Here is a 20,458-nt window from a genome sequence, read left to right as displayed (position 1 = left end):
ATTTGCAGGATGAAGTTTGAAAAGTTTAATTATAAAATGAAAAAGAAAGGGTCATAAACCAGAAGGCAAAAAAAAAAATCTCAACTGTTGCAGATTTATGTTGAAAATTACTTTAAACGGTTGAGGTTGGCCATGATGTTCTGAGTGCTTATACCAAAGAACAGGTTACTGTTCTCTTCCTACAGTGCATTGCCATGTAACTGCCTAATTTGACACTGATGAAGTGTTAAATTATCTGTTGGAGTTCTGGCTTTTAGGTCAGGTGCATTTAAGCCGAACTGTCCCATCAACTGAACTGCATCTTAAAATCCTGGAAGTCATTATAGCAGGGCTGTAACATCAAGGCTTGATTCAAGATCACGGACCGCGCGTGGGCTGGTACACCAAGCGTACGAGCTGCTTCATGGAATCCCAAATCAGCAAAACGCAGAGAATGAGTAATAAAAACCTGTGCTTGACGCAGGCACTAATGCAAGAAAAAATAAACATCATTGCGAGGTCAGTGTCGCCAAATTGTTATCCTTAGTGTATTATAACAAAGTAATGAGAAACACCTTCAGCCTCAAACAGAAGTCAATAGAAAATCAACAAACGGCTACCACAAACATCTTTTTTCTAGCAGGAGCCGGGGACAACAGGCAGACGCTTGGAAACAACACAAATACACACACAGAGGCATGCACAACCTTTAAGAAAAGGACAAACACATTCCAGTAAGCAGCAAAACCACCCACTGCTGTTATTTTATGAATAGATGGTAGATTTGCCTTCTGCATGTTGGTGAAATAATGAAAAAATCCTGGGATTTTGCAGGCGTAAAATTGCAGACAGTTTATGTTTATAGCTGTAGACGGCCACACAAGTGAGACTAAATTGAGTGCCGGATGGAGCTAAGAGGAGCAGGAATCAGAAATGCAAGTGAAAGATAAGGTTGTAAAAATTTCTGCCTCCAAGGCTAATCAGGACTAAGTATCCTGTTGCCAGCAGCCAGGAGAATGTTGCAGATAACAGATAGTGATGGAAATTATGTCAGATAATTATGTTGAAAATAACAGCAGAGGGGGTGCGTGCTGACTCAGACTATTGTCACCTGCTTCCCCCCTTCGCCACCCCAGAGCGGGGTACCCTGCTGCCAGGGCTAATGCTTAACGCCCCCCGTGGGGGAGGGTGGGAAGCTCAGTGATGAGCTCTGTGTAATACCTAACATCTAACATAGTATTCAAAATGTAATCGTGCTAATTTGCAATTGTAAATCTCCTGTTATCAATTAATTTACATTGTACAAGTAACCATCTGATTATCTTTGTGCATTGCTGTATTTACACTGCAATTTAATTGTAAGTAATTAGCATGTAATTGCACATAGTTATTTATACCTTGTAAAGAAAGTGATGTATTTATATGTAGTTAAAATAATTGCAGTTGAGAGCAGATCTTTTGACTTTTCTTCCTTTTCACTGTGTCTTAACAGTTTCTGTGGCCAAAATTGCTGTTGTGTAGACAAAGTTGGGTCTCCTTTGGGTGAGTGAGGAGAGCTTTCTGGGAGCGTAGGCATGTGGGATTGCGTTTTGCTTTTGGCCTGTATCCATTTTCCACTTTCAGGTATTTTCTCTGTCTCCTAACACTACTGGCCTGCCCCTCCTTAAAAAGGGAATTTAATAGACAAGAGGCTGGGTCTCTCGAGTAGCAATCCCAGCGCATCCTGTGAGGAAGCGCTGAGTGACCTCCGTTCTTGGCATGGATGAGTGCTTTCCATGTAGCAGCTCTAACAAAAAATATTACCCTATTACAGTAATACCTGCTAAGGGTATACTTTATGAATGCCATTAAGGGCAATGGTGGCTTTCATGTCGAGTACTAGTGATGGTAATTTTATTCCCCTTGCTGCTACCCTCGCTCCCTCGGTCCCCCATCACCCCAGTTAGAGTCACTCTGATGCCAAACTTCACAGTCACAGCCCGTTCCTTGCCATCCCAGCCTACAGCCCTTGTCCTTTTAGGAGAAACAGAGTGTTTTGTGAGTGGTACCGTAACAGAGGATCTGTGAGATCCAGGTAGGGGCTTTTGTCCCCCTTGCCATGTAGCAGAAAGCATACCTTGGTTTTATAAAAGCTCTGGGAAAAGTTTTGTGTCGTTACACGTGCTGCGATTTGTCTGCTGGGAAGGGTTTTGGAGGAGGAGGAAGATGCCCCATGCTGCTGCCTGCTCAAGGCCAGTTCATTAGCATTTGTGTTTCTCTGATCTGAAGATGTGGGGGAACGTTTGGGATTCACAAAACAGCTCTGAGTGGCACGAAGGATGCTGTTATCTTGCAGGATAGTCCCTGTCTCCTCTTGGGTGGGAGCTGCTGGGTGCCTTGGTAATGAAGGGTTTTTTCTTTGCTTTGCTGGCTAGACCCCTGAGTTTAGTAAATGATTTTATGTCCGCTCAAGGAGAAATATCTTTTCACTTCTCATTGCTACTTCTGCATTTAAGAAAATAGCTGCCAGCCATGCCACTGTCAGGTACATATTGTCCAGAAACGTTATGCCATAGCAGTCACCTCATTGCAGGGACCGATGGAGAAGCTCCAAGAGATGCCTCTCCTGTTCCGCCCGAGTGAATGGTAGGTGGCATCAAAGACATGTTTCAGCTCAGCCTTTGTCATCACTTAGCATTTCCCCATCTCCCCGTTTCCACACAGGTGTGGGAAGGAATCTGTGTTAACAGTAGCCAGCTGTGTGACTAGAAGGTTCTCTGTCCCCTGCCCAGCTGGGCATAGTTGGGAGGGTCAGAGCACACCTGGAGTGGGGTGGGAGCAGATGGAGCTCTGCAGTAGCTCTGAGAGGAGGTGGCTGGCAGATGCCGGGTCCCTCCTTGGGGGGCGAGCAGGCTGCTGCTGGCCCCCACCGGGGGGCAGAGCTGGAGGGGTTCCCCGGGACCTGCTTCTGGTGAGTTGGCAGAGGGTCCCTCTTCTGCTCAGGGGAGACCTGTGCTCTCAAAAGGGTTTTGGGGGTTGTAGAAGATGGAGGGGATAAGCCTTTTGCTAGAGGGTAGTGTCTGTCTTTGTGAGGATTAACTACAGCACTGGGTAAATGGTGCTGGTGGAAAAGCAGGATCAGGCTCTGTGTTTGTTTGTGTGACTGTTGAGCTCTGTTTCTCAGAACTTTTATTTTCCTTACTCTGGTATATCCTACACAGCTCCCTTGGTGTGTAGATAATACTTTGGCTTCCTGAAGATATGAGCACATACCTGGAGTTAATTACTGACTTGCTGCTTAGTGTCCTGCAGACAAGCCCTCTTCATTTATATAAAAGAAACACGAGTCCTGATATGTGCTGGAGGGCTGATGTGAAGACAAGAATTAACAAACATAAGGTGCTGAGAGGTCTCCAGGTGTGTTGGTGGTAGTAGTTACTATTATGTCAGTCAGAGAAGCCTTGTAGCTAATGAGACTCCTGTGGAACACTTTTGTATGCTCTTGACCTCTGGAAGGTGGTCTCTAATATCTGCTGTTTTGGTGGTGGATGTAAATAAGGATTAACAGGATTAATTTGTATTCAGAAACATCTAGGAGCTGGGCTCTCACTGACTCATTGGGGTCTACTTTAACAGTGTACTTGATATTTATTTGCATGATTGGGTTGCAAGCCATACACAGCATACGGTGGTCAGTTGGGGTCTAAAGCTGGTGAAGACCTTGGGGGATGTTTTATAACTCCTGCTCAAACTATAGAAAAGTACATGGCTTTACAATGTTTTTCACTGGAGCTTTTGCGTTGATGAGTTCTGTGTTGTGTTGTTCCTGGCTCTCCCTGCCATTGCATTTACTTATTCCTTCCTTCTCTTATACTACATATATTCATATTTCCATGCATTTCAGTAAGCGTGTGAGAGGAATACTGAAAAGAAATAGGAACAGCTTATCCAGTCCAGTAAATAAGCTGCTAGATAGTTGTTGTGTCTGTCGTGCCCCCCCCCCCCCCCCCCCATATCTCTCTTAAACAATGACTTATTTTAGGTACTTGGCCAGTTCCCTTGTGACTTGCTCAGGGAATGAGCAGTCAGGAGTTGTTGCCCAAAAGAACCCCCTGACATGCCTCACTCCCCTAATTTGAGACAGCCCAGTGCTAATCATAAACTGCTTAGCCTTTGAGGATTAACATCCTTAACATTGCAGATATAAGAAAGTTCATGTTATCAGTGTTCATTTAAAAATGTGTAAATAGCAGTGGGTGGCTTTTGGAGGGGGGGAACTGGCTGTTTTCGTCAATATATGCATAAAGTGGCTACAAAGCCAGGTGAAACTCCTGCAGTGCCGTGGTGCGTGACTGCAAGCAGCATGTGTGAGGCTTAGTCCCTGAGCAGCCTTATCCCATGGAAATACTAGTTAAGGCATAGGTTTCAGTGTACTAGCGAGTTTATGACCTGTGTAGAAATGTCAATTCAAACAGCTGCCTACTAAATTATTCAGTTTATTGATAGAATAATGACTTTGAAGGTGGAGATATTGGACTTAACTCTTTCAAGAGGGGTGGGAAGGGCAGATGAATCAGCTGCACTTGATTCCAGCTGGATCGTGGCAAGATCCCTAATGTTACATGCCACCTTTGAGCAGTGGATTCAAGTAGAATTAAAAGCAAAAGATACTATCGATTTTGATGCTGATGGGAATTTTAAATTAAGTGCATTTTTAGTAGAACTGGCTAGAAAATCGGAAGCTTAGAAAGATGGGCTTACTTGCCGAATACCTAAGCTTTTTTTTTTTTTTTAAAAAGGAAAAGCTATAACAGACTCTTTTTTAAGAAAAACGTGTATACTTGACGAGATCAAAACTTCTATAGAAAGTCCATATACCTTGAGACATTTGTAGAAAAACTTTGACCTGCCTTGCTTTAATTTCTCTTGAGTGCTTACTAGTCGACTTTGTTGCAGTGGTAATAGAGGCTTCACACAGAAATCCAGAGTCTGGTTTCTGTAGATGTAACAAAACAGTTTTGCTACTTGTTTCTTTATCTCTAAGCTGCACTTGACCCGAGGCTGTAGGTATGTATGTTATTTAAGATAACTGTAATGTATGCACGAAGTAATAAAACGTCAGCTTTGTTGAAACTTTCAGAGTATGAGTGCCTGTCTTGATAGAGCTAAATTTCTCAGCACGTTTCATGTGGTATATATAGAGAGATACACACAATATACTTATACCTTCTTGTGAGAGGTAAGGTATTTCCATTTTGTACAGGGCCCTTCTTATTTTTATGAAGAAGCACATTAATGCATATGTAGGTAACTTTATACTTTCTGTGTATACCTTGAATATTAACAGTTCATATTAGATGCTATGAAGATCTTTTCTTATTTTCAGATTTTTCCACATTGTGGGAAAGTTGGTACTCTCCTTTTGGCTTTCAAAACATATTTTCACATCACCAATCACGGCCCGGCAGCCACAACAAATCTGTTTTACTAATAATAAATGTTTGGTGGAACAATGTAATTAACCAGCTGGCTATTTTGCTGTGGAGGCTGCATTTAAGGAAGTGGAGCTGCTGGGAGGGGATCAAATCCTGCTCCAAACTGTTCAGGCTTCCCAAGCATATGCTGCCAGGAGCCGGGCTGACTGGGTGGCATCCAGGATCCTGGGATGCTGTCACTGCTGACACAGCTGCAGACCCCCGGTGCTGCCTCCGTCAACGCTGGGGCGCGGGGTGCAAGCTGGAAAAAGGTGCTGCCATTTGAAAGGTTTCAGCTGCATATTGGTGAAATGGAAAATAAGTGTGCAGGTTTAAAAGTAACCTGCAAGGGCTCTTGGGTTTTGTCTCTCTTGAGCTCTGCTCATCCATCGTGGTGTCTTGGCCAAGTGTAAACGTTGGCACTTGCTGTTAACACCAGCCATGCTGCAGCGTAGTTTCCACTGATCTGTAGGGGGTCAAAGCTTCCTCCTGTTTTTTAGTTAGAAAAAAGTTGTGAGTTTGTACTACACACCCCCCCCGCCCCCTTAAAACACAAATATTTTTGAAGTTTTAGAACCAAACATCCTTTTCTTTTTACAGCTTGCTTTTTCTTTCTTTCTTTCTTTCTTTTTTTTTTTTTTTTTGAGATCCTGGATGCTTTGCCCTTATTGACAGTACTCAGTACTGTAATGTAACTCTCCTGCGGCCAGCTCGGATCCTCTGCATATCAGTGGGATCAAAATGCAACCTAGTGATGCTTTGCTGCGCTCAGGATCAGGTTTGCTCTCCTAGGTGTTCTGCCTATGCAGCTCAAAATACAACATGGTTGGCTCAGTCTTTTATCCTGGCTTGTGGGATTCATGGTTGCCAAGTCCCAGTCCTGACCTTCATAAACAGGGTTTTGGGGGGGTTATTTGTGATCCTCGAGCAGGTCCAGCTGTGGCTTCCAGCCCTGCTCCTCTCCTTTGATCCCTCTGCCCTGTGGGCTGCATCAGCTTAAGAGACCATTGCCCCAGCAGAATGAAGCCGCTGGGAGTCTTAGCCTTTGAGAAGCATGTTGCTATTAGTGTGCTCCTGGTACTGCGTATGGCCTTAGCTCTTGCTAGAGTTTGTCTCGGGTGCCAAAGGATCAAGGCAGGAGTACCTGTTACTAAGGGCAGGAAAGAACCCAGCTGCTAATTGAAAAATACTGGGCTTTATGTTCCCTGGCACTTAGGATGGTACCATGACCAAAACAAGCGAAGAACTTCCCCACCTGCACCTGCTTTAATACCCGTGGAAGATGGTGTTGTGCGTGCTTGGCTGATGCTTCGTGGACCACTGGCTGTATAAACAAACGTGGCCTGCTTTTTAAGATAACACAAATTATCCGTGTGTAAAACCACAGCCTGAAGGCATGACTGTGCTCCACAATGACATGACTGAGTGCTGACATGCTAATTTTTATAGCTAAATTCATTAATACTTTAAGATTACCTAGGGTGTAGGCGTAAGGACTGAGAGCTGCATGGTTGTTTTTTTTTTGTGTGCATCCTGTACATCTATTAATGTAGGCAAACTAATTGTGTGATTAAGATGAATAGGACTGAATAATGGAGAAGACATCACGGCAAATTGATGAATCTGAAACAGGAGGAAATTGTTGAACCGGTATGTTCGCAAAAGTAGGATACAATGAAGGGAAGGAGAGTAATTTATATATATATTAAAAAAAAAAGGATTTTGGCAAATCCTATGCTTATTATATTTCCTTTTCTTTTCCTCTAATTTTCCCTGAAAATAATACCACTTATTCATGATGCTGCTGCAATAATTGAACTACTGGAAGGAAAGGAGGAAAAAAGCTACCCATATAAATTACTACTTGAGACCTGTTCTGTTTTGACAGATGTCAAGGCTGGGTAGCTTAGCTTGTTCTACTGTTTGTATGAAAAGGGCTTGGTATCACTAGGACGCAGACTAATAGCTTTCTGTGCTTCTGAATGTGGATAGATTACATTGCAACAGATTCCTCCCCCCTCTCCCAGTCATAACCTAGTGACTCTAAGAGAATAAATTGATAAAATATTCCCCAGTTCTGTTGCAGGGTATTGCTGCAGAGTAGGAATTGTAAAGAGAAAGAGGTAGCTGCCTGCTGGATGAAAAATACTTGAGGTCTGTTAGTGTTTCTGTTTAGATTTAGAAAAAAAAAAACAGTTACAAAATTAGTTGAAATCTGAAGGAAGCAATTTGCTAATGTGTGTTAAGCTCCTCTGATTTTACAGGTGGTATTTAGAGGGGGTGCTGGTTGTAGGTGGTACGTGTATGTGGGCCTTCACTTAAACATCTCTTGCTTCAAAGTATTTTAATCTTATTGTTCAGGACTTACCTTTTATTTTTTTAAAGGTATAAAAATAAGTATGCAATTTGTGCATTAACTAGATGGCACTGAATAAATGGATTTCCTGGACTTTTGTCTTTATGTACTGCCTTCAGTTGTCACAGATGAGGGACAGTCTCATCTCTGCCGCTTGTGTGGCACGTACTCCTTTTGGCTTATTTCAAATGTAAAGGTTTTGCTCTGTTACTTCCACCAGCCTTTCTGGTTTTGCTCCTGCTCTCTCGTTTTTGGCTTGTACTTGCCTTGCTTTGCTGTGTGCTGCTACTAAATACTGAGAGTTTTGGATGTATCAATTAGCGTCATCTATAAATGGATAAATTAGAAGGAACCTGGAAAACTGAAGATTGTGGTTTGTTATCAGTTCTTCATTATTTTCAGGTATTTTATGAATCCTTTGGAGGAAATGTCTGACTGAGATATAATTTCATAACATGGGTTTCTGATTAGTGATGGAATTACTCTGAACAAGAAATCCTGAATGCTGTTTCCAGGGAAGTGACATTTATTGTACCCCAGTTGCTAATGACATTCTTCTGCGCTTGGGAAGTTTTAGTGAGGCTTTCGCTGTTGCCGTGTGTACTATTAATTTTATTGCACTTACTTGCTTTCCTTGCCGTGCCCTGCTTAGAGCAGACTGGATAAGGTAAAAATATTTTTTTTATATAGTTCTCTGCTGAATATTAAGACTGCAAATGGTTGGCAGTTCATGTATTGGTTTCCAATTCTCAAAATACTGTATATAAGCACCTTTTTTAGCTGGCTGTTAAGGTCAAGGTGGCTTTTGTGGGTATTGCTTCTAGCTTTCCCTGGTGGCATCCAGGACTTGCTAAATTGATTGTCTTGGAGATTGATTATGCAACAGTTGTGTTTAGTTACAATTCAGCACTTTAAAAAAACGAGGTTTTTCTCCAGGCGTTAGACGTAGAGGTGTTCCCTTGGTTATCCGCTGCCTCTCCATGGAGCGGAGCGCTGCTCTTCCAGCAAGGCGCCTGCTCTCCTGGCTTCAGCCTGGGCTGTTGGTGAGCCTCCAAGAGCAGGAGCAGCCTGCTGACATCCCTCTGCTGATATTCGGAATGTGAATAAATGGAAATACAATGGCGCATGGACTATTGAAACTTCAAATCCACCTCTTTGTTCCCCAAGACTTCAGAGAGCAATAGGATTAATAATAAAAAACCCCCAAACACTCAACTTGTTACATTGAGGCACCCTTGAGATGAGCAGGCTCACCCTGGTGGCACCAAACACGCTACAGTTTGTGATAAGGCCATTAGGAACTTTCTAGTCCAATGTTGCAGCCTTGATTCTACTTTTTATTTTTTGGTGGTGTCACTGTTGCATCTTCTGTTCATTGGACCTTGATCTGTGTTGGTTGAATAGAGCCATATAAAGCCAAGTATCTTTATGCTGTTGCTTTTTTGTGTAAAGTAATGGGGGTGAGCACCAGGAGGTGTCTGTTCTGGGGTTGGTGTGGACGTGTTTAACTTCAAAACCTTCTGCAGGCTTCGTGTATCACCGCGCTGCGTGACCCAGTTATGTAACGTAGCAACTTTTAAAAGAAACCAGCTTAGAAAGCAAAAGACCTTGGTTTTTTGGAGAGTGTGGTGCTGAGGGAGTATGTGGGCGATCTGAAATGTCTTCTGGTTTACAAGGACAAGGAACAAATTAAAAAGAAAAACAAACAGTTTAATGGTGATGGAGCTGCAGCTCTAGCAAGTATGGACTGTGGGCGTACATCCATTTTATCTTGTTGCAGAAGATTATTCCTCAACACAGAAGGTCATAAAACTCTCACTGCTGAGTATTGGAAGATAATCTCGCTAAAAGTTTAAAATGTTTTTACCAGCAGTAAATATTTAAGGCCTTCATTTACAGCAATCAGGGGACTATGCGAATACATACCTTAGCTTGCAAATAAGCACTAAATTGTCACCTCAAATAAAAACTGAATGGTACAATGTGAAATTAACTGTCAAGATTGCTAATTATTACAAGTTGTGTAGACATTAATTACTTAGTACCTGATTATTTTCTCTATAGCTGACCTTTCTTGTTTGGTATTCTGTGATTGGTTACAAATGATTAGAGATACTCTGATCACTTATAACTTTTGCTTCTGGCACTTCAATCTCGGTAAGAAAAGATTTAATATGAGAGAGTGATAGGAACAAGAAATGAAGGGGAACTAATGGTCTCCTCCCTTCCCTGGTAGGTATAGCCTGTTAACTTCTGCTTGTTCTTTCACGTGAAGAATCGCTCAGATGTGACATTGAACAATATCCTTTGTGCCGTGTCCTTCAGCCGAGGCAGGCGTTGGGCCAAGTAGAAATTTGAAAAGAAAGCACAGAAATATTGGAAGATCCCATCTGGTTTTTGTGAAGCTGTGGTGGACTCTTCTGGGAGTCAGCAGCCAGCAGAGTGGCTCATGGGCTGGGGATGGTCTGGAGAGCTCGTGCAACCTCCGTTCCCTGGGGAGAAGGAGCTAAACTTGGGTCTTCTGCAGCAGTAGAGCAACTAAAGGGGCTCTTGAGATCTCATTAAAAATTAGGAAGATTATAAACCTGCAGCTTGGGCTGACGGTGGATAAAATGTGATAGTTTCCTTAGTGAGGAGCTGGTACAACCCATCCCCGTCTGTGGCTTGGAAAACAGGCTGCAGTGATGTTGTTAAATCTTGGTAATGAAAAAACACATGCAAAAAACCCTGACCCTCTCTGAAGTGAATTTTCCCTTTGTGTCATCAAAGCCTGACATGTTCAGTTAAAATAACCTTTGGTAAGTGGCTGGGTTGATGCACTATATGCAAATGAGTGAAGGATCTCTTAATCAGCAGTTCGGAGAGACTAGAATATCACTCATAGACAATGAAAAGCAATTTAATGCATTTCATTACTTTGTGTTTAAAGTAGAAAGGTGATGAACACGTCATCCTCTCCGAGTGCCACCTGCTGTAGTTATTCCGGGCTTTTTACCGATAGATGGACACTTCACCTGGATCTCTTTGGGAAAATAGCTTTGAAAGAACATCTTCCAAACAGGTGCCTCTTCCCTGCATAGTCAGTAAGCAGTTGCTCCACGCCTGTTCCCACAAGGCAGGGAAGCCCTTTTTAAGTAATAGAAGACAATTTTAAAGGTTATGTAGCTTACAGGTTCAATTTATGAACCAGCTGGTGAATCACTTCAAGATCTGACAATCTCTCCAAAGAATTCTGGTGTCTAAAGATTTACTATCAATATGCATCATGCAGGTCAATGTTCTCTTCATTTGTAGAAGAAAATGACACCAAACAAGTGGCATTGTAAAGCCTAAAAATCCAATATAAATGTGTAATGCTCATCCCCACTTGATGAGACCAAGGCATTTTGCTACCTCAAAATAACACTTTGAAATATTTAATTTTCACTTTTTTTTGTGTTGGGATAAACCACATGGGATCTCTGTTTTCATAGCATTTTACTTTGAAGTTAAACCTATCAAACCCTGGGAGAGCTGTAATGGTGATTAGGCTTTTTGGGTTTTTCCTCCATGAAATAGATTACACTTGCAAAACGCTTTTGGCTGACTCACTAAACAACGTTTAAAAGCGCAGGAAATACTTCTGTGACAAATGCGCACTGGATTTATATTTCAGCTTCAGAAAACTGCCTTTTCAGTTTAGCTCCCATAATCAATCTGTTGTGTTAATAACAATGTTTGAATTCACAAACAGGAGGCAAGCCAAGGGTTCGAACGCGACTGAAGAAGGGCTGCGCTATGTCTCGGCTGCAGCTGGTACATGATGCTAGATAAATCGTGCGAGACGTGTGCCTGGTGCAAGGAAAGGATGTGGCTGATGCCCGGTGCCACCTTTGCTGGACCACTTGCTGGTGGTCTGTTGATATAGGTAGTAAAACTGGGCGATACATCCGAGTTGGTCTCCTCTGGCTGTTTTTGAGAAGGTGGAAGTGGTGAGTGTGTGTGTGGGGGCTTTGCTCTGAGAAATGTCCTCCAGGAGCAGGAATAGGGACAGCAATAGGAACAGTTGCAGGGAACATCTTTCCTAGTGAAGGCTGGTGGGACTGCTGGGAATGAAAATAAGGAAGAGCAGGTTCAGATGCACTTGGTTATTAAATAAGCCTGTGTTAATAAGCCTACAGGATAGCAGGCTTGTGGTTCTCCTATGTCTTAGCTTTTTTGGAAGAATATTGCATTTATAGAAAGTGAAATGTTTGAAGGGTATCAAGTTCGTATTGGAAAACAGAAGTGGAGAAAGCTCTTAAATGCTATATAGGGGGTTTCAGATACAGACCTGCAGTCTGAGGGCTTCTGGAGTGAAGCACAGATGCAAAGTCTCATGGTTTCCTTATTTAAGCTTTCTTGAAAATGGGATTTGGAAGATAGGACAAGACTAGGCTGTGGTTTGGCAGGCAATACAGGAGAGTGCTGGAGTAAGCTAGTTCAATAAACCTAAGCCCAGAATAGAGCTAGAGACAGTAAAAAGATGAAAAAGCATCAGCAAATTAGTTGTTGTGTGTGACCAAGGGAAATTTTTGGCTAGGGGATTCAGAGCCTGATGCATCAGTAACATTCCTGCCGTGAACCAGGCTTGATTTCCTTCCATAGAGAAATGCCATCATCCTTACTCTGCAGTCTTACCTCGCGTAAGTGCTCTGAGGAAAGATGCATTAGGAACTGTCAGCATTTACGTATTATACTAATAAACTTCCAGGTGGGAAATGCACCTCAGCTTTCTGTGGGATAGCTTCTCTCAGCTTGGTCTGCATTAGTGTGTCAATATAAATTTGGAACGTAGCATGCGGATTTCTGCTGGCAGCAGACGAGAGAACAGCGCTTCAGGCTCTCATCAGTGCGTCCTGTTGCCAGCTCCCAGAGAACTGCCCCCACCTGGAAAGTAGATTTTTTTTTTTGTGCAATTACACTGTATTTCTGTGAAATGAAGTGGTGCTTCTCTGTTTTTATTTTCCATCATTAAGTGATTTTTTTTCCTTGAAGTATGTGCTGTGCCTCTACATGAAATGAGGGTTGCACAAACCTGATTTTCTTTTTAGGTTTCTTGGAAGCTACAGCTTTGAGAACAACTGAAGTGGTGACTGGGGAGCCACATTAAAAGAGTGTTGTTGCCTTTTCCTTTGGAGACAACTTCATATCTGTGTTATGAAGTTTTATTTTCAAAGCCTTCTGTTGACAAGGGATGCAGAAAATACTGAAGCTGCTAAATTCAGGTTTTAGTGTGCTGTCTTCCATAGTGTCACCTAGGGGAGAGAGCACTGTCTGCTTCCCTCAGTACCTGTTCCAGTCTGTTCTCCGCTTGGGATAAGGTGTGTGTTTGAATTGGTTGGAAGCTATGGCCAAATCCTCCAGGCTATGGGTTTTTTTTTTGTTATTTAGCAAAATTGCTTGGGCACTGCTGAATGCTTGGGGGCCGTGTAATTTAAATGCCTTAGGTTTTCAAGCTTGAAAGTCCAGGTTCAGTGCTGCTTGTGAGGATAATGTACAATTACTTTAATCACCATCTGGAACACCTGACTAAGAGCAGCGATGTTCAGCCTTTTGCAGTTGTTATAGGATGAAATACTGTACTGAAAGTAAAACATTCTGAATTTGCCCGTTCCCCGGTTTAAATCAATATCTCTGCCAGTGCAAAGTGTTTTAAGAAATTGCCCACAGAAGTGTTTCTGTTGTTGGAAGCTGAAATTTCTGAAGGATTTGAGTAGGTGCATGCTGCTGGTTTGATCTGTTAAGTAGAGAGAAGTCATAATGGAGAGCTGTTTTTTTTAACCAGTCATCTGTTACTTCTACCCCCAAATTATTCAGTATCCAAAGCACTCAATGGGCACATGGGAAGATATCCTGCTTGTGTGAGTATCTAACCGATGTGAGCAGCTCCAACAGAAGAAAGCAGGAATAGGCTCAGTAGTAAGTGCGTCTGCTGGGATTGTGGGGGAGGAGAAAAAGGAAGATTTGATCCAGTGTCTCCCACATGTGCCAAAAAACCCCCTCCAACCTAGCTCAATTATGCACTCCAGCATGATGGGGATTTAAAAAAAAAACAAAACAAACCCAAACCCAACCCAGATGCAGTGCTGAAGGTTGTGTGGTGGGTGTTGTGTAAGAAACCTCCCTTCTGCTTTGGCTCTCTGCCCTCTTTGCCCACGCAAGCTTAGGGGTCTGTCAGGGATGGATTGGCAAGTACAGAGAAGATCAGAGTTTTCCAAGTAAAAAACTGGGGAGCTTTTCTTTGTTTTCAGCAGCAAGGGATGGATTTGTAGGTGTCTTAAAAATATGCAGCGATGTTGGCATTGGAGCGTTTCTTAACTTGTGCTAGTTGTTCTCCTAAACTTTCTATGACTGAAGCGATAAGTCAAGCAGTTACAGTAAATAGAGTAATATTTTGATTGGTATGAAACCCTTCATTTCTTCTTGATGTCTAATTAGCGTAGCTCTGTATGTCAAATATTTATCCGCTCTACCCAGTGTTGTGCTCACTTTGGTGGGGCTCCATCTGGCTCTGCCTTCCTCGGAGCCTGTTCCTCTAGCAGTGAGCTTGCCCATGCTCAGCGCTGGCGCCGGATCCCACCCAGTTGCCCATCAGGTCTCTTGAACTGGGAGGGAGCTCTTCCCTCCGGCAAACGCGGGTGGCAAGCAGTGCTGTGCAAAACCACGGACGGGCCAGCCTGTGACTCCTCTCGCTTCGTGTCACTCTGAAGTGCAGGCTGAGAAATGTCCTGCCAGGTCCTTCCTAGCAGCTGCTGATTGCTTGTGAGTGGTACGTCCTCGGTAAATGAAGCCATCATATGCCTGTAGATGACCAGTAACGTAATTCCTTGGCATAAAATCTCCCACAGCAGAACTGGTGAGAGCATGTGGTGTAGAAGCCTTTTGTATTCTCAGGGACTTGAGTATTGCCTGTGTTTCACACTTGAACAGGAGCAGGAGGGGTTCTCTGGCTCTAGTGGTAACCGCACCTCAAGTTACAACACAGCCGACAGCCCTTCAGTTGAAAAATGATGACCAATGTTTATCTTTAGGCCAAAATGTCAGACCTTTATTTTTTTGTGCCGTCTGGGATGTGTTGATTGTATTTCTTGGCATGTTTGCTGCCTTACAGCGCACACCCAGTTCTCATTTCATACGTGTGTCATGTATCTTCTGCATCTACCATATGTACTTGGTGTCCCATAGCCAGCTACTGAACATGTGACACTATCTGATTTAAAACATCTATTAAACAGATTTCCCGTTGTTTTTCTCCTTTTCAAAATCTGATCAATGAGTAGTTTAGATATACTGGACTGCCTTGGGAAACAGCTGTGCTTCAGCCCTTTTTTTGGGATTTAGGTTGGTTTGTCGTCAGCTGGGGGTAGCCTTGAATTAGCAGCAATGGGGGGGAGCTGGGGGGTTGTGCCAGCTTTGGGAGACTGAGAGCGTTTGAGCTGTCGGAGAAGATGGGGATTCACTGCGAGAGCCTTTAGGAGCCAGAGGAATTTCAAACCTTAGTGAAGTCAGAGTTGAAAAAATAAGTTTCAGGTAGTGCCAGGTGGAGAAGCTGGAGGGTAGTGCAGCGTCTGGAGCAGGGGCTGGTGACTGGTGCATCCTGGCAGGGGCCGCAGGCAGGGAGACCTTGGTGGACTTGGGGGGAACTGCAGAATTTTTCTACTGCTTGATTCACAGAGTGTCTGACCAGTTTCCTGCTTTTATCTTGTGGTACTATGAAAACAGAAAACTAAAAATAATCAAAGAGCTTCTTTCTCTTCAAGATAAGTTGATGCATATAAGAATGAATTGAGTATCAGTTTCAGTAGAAATGACTTTTCATGTGAATTTCTATTTTTCAGGTATTGGAAATTTGACTGAAGTCTACATATCATGCACTGGAGAAGGTAATAGTACTTCAATACTAATTTTGATTTGTTGGTGATTTCTCTTCTTAATATCATTGCATTGAATGTCAAAATCTTTGCATCGCTTGTGCTTTGGACTGAAGAATATGCCCCTTAATTTCTCAGTACACTATCAGTGGGTTTTGTGTACCTTTTTTTTAAAAAAAAAAAAGTATGAAAAGTCTGCATTTAAGTTCTTTAGGGTGTATATCTTGCATTTATCCAATTCCACATCGGAAGGTTTATGGAGGATATGGAACAGCTTGTCTTTAAACAAGACAAACTTCAGAAAACTATTTTTGTAAATGTACCCTTGTTTAAAAGAATGTATGTGATATGAAGATTGAACTTCTTACAGAAGGATATTGATATCTTGTTACCAATAGTGGTTTTCTTCTGGTTAGGCTTTTATTTTCCTTGTGAAGAGGCTTTCAAAATTGGTGTTTGCGTAATCATTGAATAATTGACTGTATAGCTGAATTGGCCAAACAAACCTGTGTCACTCTGAAACTCAGATTTTCTTAATGGAATCAATATTCTTAGTTGAAAGGTGGGTTTTATCCTATATAACCTGAAATCATCTTGTGGGTGTTTTTATGTGGCAGTTATTGTTTTGGTGTTTTTTTTCCCCCTCAACCCCTGGAACAGCAAGTACGAAACACAAATTTAAGTGTGAAATAAATTGCTTTGTGGAGTGGTCAGCTCTGGTCCAGCCAAGAACAGAAGGCTGTGCCCTCCTTTGCATCCCTACTACCTTGATTTTGCCCTGTCCAGAACTGCCCTGCCAAGCTTGGCTTCCATGTAGCCAATATCCACGGATAAAACTGCTATCAAACAACAACATGCTTTTAAGTATGAAATGCTATCTCCAAAGGAGGAAAAAACCAAACTTTCCAGAGCTTACAATGAAATATTTTTTTAAATATGTGGTTTTCCTTCGTAGTTTTAGGCATTGTTGTCCTATCTGTTCCAGAGAGATGTTACAGATGCCTTCTGATCAAAATATTTAATCTCTTAATTTGTTTTTTTGGAGTGATTAGGAAGTTTCTCCTTAGTCCTTGGTGGTGTTTACAATGAAAACTGAATTACTGCTGTAGATCAAATAACATATTTTTATTCAGCCTGGGCCTTCTGAAATTTGCAAAGCTATCTTTGTGTGAGGTTTTCAAAGACAGTATGATAAATTCTGTGATGTATCACTTGCTAGTGGTCTGAAAGGAAAAGCTTATTTCTTAATATAAAAGATAACTTTGAATAATGGACTCCTCATCCCTTTGGACAATACTCCTAAATTAGCCTCAAAGCCCTTTCTCAGGTGAAATCTCATTTTCAGGTTCCTCATAGTAAAAAGGAGATACTGATACCCATTTCATTTGGAAAGTGTTTTCAATCTTGCTGATGAAAAGTACTTCTGAAGAGTTAGGCAACCTTGATTAATTGAGCCTGAATAAGAAGTGCAGGATCAAATTTCAGGATATTATTTTTAGGCTGCAGGCTTGTGTTCTGCATTCCAAATCCTTGAATGCCAGTTTGATAGCAAGTGTGAACGACTGGAGTAGACAGCTATATGCACAGTAGTAATGGCTTGCACATACTGACACCACTATAGACAGAAGAATGGAAATTGCTTTCTGTTTACAGAACAGCGTAACTATTTGGTAAACACTTCTCATTAGCAAGAATGTGATTAGAATTTGTGTTAAATGCCTCAGTTCTGTGATATATAACCTGTGTGGTGTTTGTAGCGAAGTGGTCATTAAAAAAAAAGCTGTGTGGAGAAGTGCTTGGCAAATATTACGGATGCTTAAAAGTTCAGTGATGCAACATGTGATGTTTAGGTCTGATAATGGGACCCTAAGCCAGAGCTGCCTTCTGTGGGAAGGGGGGGGCAGAATAGCAGTCTGATCTAAGCTCTGAGATGTCCTGAGCAGAGAGCTTGTGCAAACTGTGTGTGTCTAAAATTCGCCCCTTGCTGGCAGGGCTAGCAGCATACCTTGAGATCCAGCATTGTGCTTCCAAAGAAGTGAGCACAACACAATTTTTTAGGATATTGGAGGGGTCACATGTGTTATGCTCAACAAATACACTATGATGGGGATTGCAATTTTTGTTTTGTACACACTGCATTTCTAAGGGAGGGGAGGATTTGCTAGCCCACAGTCCTGAGCAGCATGTGGTCCTTGCCAAGTCATAAGCAAGGCAAATTTGCGGTTTTGCTTCTGGTCTGGTGAGCCAAAACTGGCTGTTGCTTACCTAAGTGACTCAGTAAGTACAGATTTGAAAGGAAACGTTTGTGCATTGTAATAGTATAATTATAAAATTCTACTTTATTACCTGTCAAGCTAATTAAAACAGTTACAGGCTAACAGTCGTCTTAGCTTGTGGCATCTGTGCATTGTATTCAACAACCAGGCTTACAGTGTAATTTTAATTAGAAATATTACCAGCAGACACAGCGTAGCGTTGTGTTGGAGAAATGTCCTTGCCTGTGTAGGAATACTGAATGTGCTGGGTAATAGCTCTAAGAAAGGAAATAGTAAGGAATATGCTTTCTGCCTCGTAGTCTGAATAGCAGTTAATTGTGGCGTGGTTTGAAACTGTAGCGTTGTTCTTCCCCCACTGGCATCCAGCACCGAAGGGGTAGCATCCCCCTTGCTTGGTGTGTGAGTGTTTGTGTCTTGTTACCTGTTGGCTGCTGGGATCTGGAGAAGTGCCACCCCTTCCAGGTGGAAACTTGCTTGGGTGGAAGCACTGCGGGTTGGTGTGGAAGAGGATTACTTGGATATCGTCTTACTATATGTACCTTACAGCACTCCTTCAAAGACGGGAATTGTCATCTCCAGACATCCCTCCGCTTCTCAAGGTCCATGGAAAATAACTGTCCTCCTTCCTAGGCTCCTTATTGCCAGGTGTCTGCCACCAAGTCCCCTTACTCTTTTCCCTGATGCTCTCCTGAGTATGTGCTGTGTCCTTTCCTCCCTTATGGCCTGCTGGTTTCCTTCCATCCTGTTCCTTTCTCCCCCTCGGCACTCTCTGTGCCTGCCAGCCCTCTCCTTGGACACCTGCTTCTTGTATGCGTTGGGTTTCTCGTGCCACCAGTGCTTCCCTCTGTGTGGAGAGCTCGAACAATTAAAACTGAATTGGAAAAAGTTGAATTTGCAAAATTCCTATTTTTACAGTGGGTTTATTGGTATCTTTTGAAAGATGAGTGGTCTCTTCTTTCCTTGCCATTGCACCTCAGATAATTTGGTAACTTTACAGTGGAATGAAATGACAATTTTTGATACACATAAGTGGAGTTACAATTATTTCAGGGGCAGCATTTTGCTTGAGACGTCTCCTGTTTCTTATGTAATATTTAGGATGGGGTACTCCTGGCTTGACTCTTCTTCATAAGAGCGTGATGACTACAAAAGCACCAACTGGATACTTGAGCAAAAGTTGTAATAGTTCCGTTAAAAGTCACGGCACCTGCCCAGCTCTCCCCTGGCAGGCTGGCTTGGCAGCCCGAAGGTGTGCCCCGTGCCACAGGGAGCTTTCCCTTGGCTGGTACAGAGCTTTCAGGGTGTATTGTCTTTCAGAGTATGTTGTCTGTGATCCCTGAGTGGGTGTGCAGAGCTGAAAATAACACCCAACGAACGTCTGGTAAGGCAGCAATGCTCTTCCCTGCAGAACCTGATGGAAAGAATATTTCTGCACGAAGCAAATCTGCCCTTCTGCTCTTGCTTGATACTGAGAGGAGGTCCTGGCCTTACAAGAAGGTTAAGATGTCATGAAGTTTAATATACTCTGAAAATAGTCCTGCTAAAGCCACTGTTGGTTGTGATTGATGATGCATGTTATGATGGTAGTTCTGAATCTTGTGTTTGTGTGTGCAAATTGCTATTTTCCAGCCTTTTCAAGGTTGATAACTTTATCTTATGGTGCAGCCCATGTTTAAGGATTTCACGTTGCATTAGCCTTTGATTAAGGGGAAAGTAACTTTGATTAAAAGCCACTAACAGTGGTTCTGTGGACTGGCTTGGAATAATCTATCAATCATTCTTCACGACTGAGAGCATATTTTGGACATGAGGGTCACCCTTTGAGGATTAATTTTCTGAGATAAACAGCTAATAGCTGTTGGATTATTATGGTCAAAAGAAGTTGTTCTGGCATTTTTAAAGAGTTCATTACTGCAATAAGGACTTGCTAAACTGATCAGGTTTTAAGCCATTGCTTGAACAGCCAGGTCAAGACACATCAACCTTGGTTCAAAGGCGTTATTGAATGATAGTTGCACACACCTCCCTGCTCCTGCTTGGGTAGAGGCACGTCCTGGCAGTTGCTTTTGCCTATTTCGCCATTTTTTTTCCTATTAATTGAACTTTCTGCACCCTTTACGTTAGCAACTAAAATAGCCATTTGGCAGCTTTATTGGAGTCCCCTGTAAATTGCAGAATAAACATGTTCTTCACAATATCTGGAAAATACATTTCACAGCTGGCTTATGTTTGTGGGTGGGTGTCACTGCCTGCTGCTTATCCTTTGGGCTTCAGGGTTCCTTTCTTCTGTCTCCATGTTGTTGTTTTTTTGTTTTAGTTCCTGCAACACTGTCATCAGGTGAGCTTACAGGTGTAGAGGAGCAGTACGTTGTGAGGACAACTCCTGAACTGCTAAAAGATGGAGCCTGCTCATGGGTGTACAAGTGGTAGAGGCTGAAAGCAAAAGAAGTATGTCTGAGATAAACTACTTCTATTTAATAAAAAAGGCAGAGCCTTAAACAA

General features: G+C 42.5%; 1 protein-coding gene across 2 annotated transcripts in view; it reads left to right on the top strand.

The window, feature by feature from the left end:
• CNTN4 (contactin 4) overlaps positions 1-20,458 on the top strand; it is a 336,631-nt gene that overhangs the window by 23,284 nt on the left and 292,889 nt on the right. For both annotated transcript variants that reach the window (XM_040593681.1, XM_040593676.1), the window contains exon 2: positions 15,648-15,692. The gene's annotated coding sequence lies outside the window, so the exon portion shown is untranslated. The remainder of the gene's footprint in view (positions 1-15,647; positions 15,693-20,458) is intronic.

This window comes from Falco naumanni, chromosome 4, assembly GCF_017639655.2.
Source record: "Falco naumanni isolate bFalNau1 chromosome 4, bFalNau1.pat, whole genome shotgun sequence".
Classification (NCBI taxonomy): domain Eukaryota; kingdom Metazoa; phylum Chordata; class Aves; order Falconiformes; family Falconidae; genus Falco; species Falco naumanni.
This window is presented reverse-complemented; position numbering and strand designations above follow the sequence as displayed.